Genomic DNA, 1,211 nt, shown 5'->3' with positions numbered 1-1,211 from the left:
GGCCGCCCCAAGGCTGCCCGCAAAGCAGACTTGAAAGCAAGGGGGCTCAGCTCGAACCTCGTGATCCAGCGGACAGGTTCTCCTTCCTTTCCTTTCTCCTCATTCATGAACAGGCTGTCTGACTAATCAGTGGGTAAAAGTAAAACGCCGCTTTGTGTACTACCCTTGGTTACAATTATTATATTTAAGTTCCCATTCTCTTCCTTAACTGAAGAAAAAAAACCAAAAAACCAAAAAACACCCTTGGGTTATATGTGTAAGACTTATGGAACTCAATTGGGTTCCAAGAAGCAAAAGCGCTTAGTTAAATTGGCACATGCTTGGAATGGGTATACCTATGAAAACCCTGAGTTACAATTTCCAAATGAAGGAACCTTTGATCCTGACAAATTAAATTACCTGAGGGGATTCCTAGAAATACCCAAGCCAAAGCAAATGGAATATTGGTACCTATGGGATAATGAATGTGGTCCCCATTTTCAAGAAGGGGAGGAAGGAGGACCCGGGCAACTATAGGCCAGTCAGTCTCACCTCCACCCTTGGCAAAGTCTTTGAAAAAATTATCAAGGCTCACATTTGTGAGAGCCCAGCAGGACAAATTATGCTGAGGGGAAACCAGCACGGGTTTGCGGCAGGCAGATCATGCCTGACCAATCTAGTTTCTTTTTATGACCAGGTTACGAAACGCCTGGACACAGGAGGAGGGGTGGATGTCATATACTTAGACTTCAGGAAGGCCTTCGATACGGTATCCCACCCCATACTGGTGAACAAGTTAAGAGGCTGTGACTTGGATGACTACACAGTCCGGTGGGTGGCGAATTGGCTGGAGGGTCGCACCCAGAGAGTCGTGGTGGATGGGTCGGTTTTGACCTGGAAGGGTGTGGGAAGTGGGGTCCCACAGGTTTCGGTCCTTGGACCGATACTCTTTAATGTCTTCATCAGTGACTTGGACGAGGGAGTGAAATGTACTCTGTCCAAGTTTGCAGATGACACAAAGCTATGGGGAGAAGTGGACATGCTGGAGGGCAGGGAACAGCTGCAAGCAGATCTGGACAGGTTGGACAAGTGGGCAGAAAACAACAGAATGCAGTTCAACAAGGAGAAATGCAAAGTGCTGCACCTAGGGAGGAAAAATGTCCAGCACACCTACAGCCTAGGGAATGACCTGCTGGGTGGCACGGAAGTGGAAAGGGATCTGGGAGTCCTAG

At 48.1% G+C, this 1,211-nt stretch overlaps 1 protein-coding gene across 6 annotated transcripts in view; it reads right to left on the bottom strand.

The window, feature by feature from the left end:
* The window catches only part of LOC102382677 (serum response factor-binding protein 1-like), a 134,514-nt gene that overhangs the window by 20,668 nt on the left and 112,635 nt on the right, over window positions 1-1,211 (bottom strand). The window lies entirely within an intron of this gene.

Source organism: Alligator sinensis, unplaced genomic scaffold (assembly GCF_000455745.1).
Source record: "Alligator sinensis unplaced genomic scaffold, ASM45574v1 scaffold1199_1, whole genome shotgun sequence".
In the NCBI taxonomy this organism is placed as follows: Eukaryota; Metazoa; Chordata; order Crocodylia; family Alligatoridae; genus Alligator; species Alligator sinensis.
Note: the sequence above shows the minus strand (reverse complement) of the source record. Positions and strands in the feature narration are given on the sequence as shown.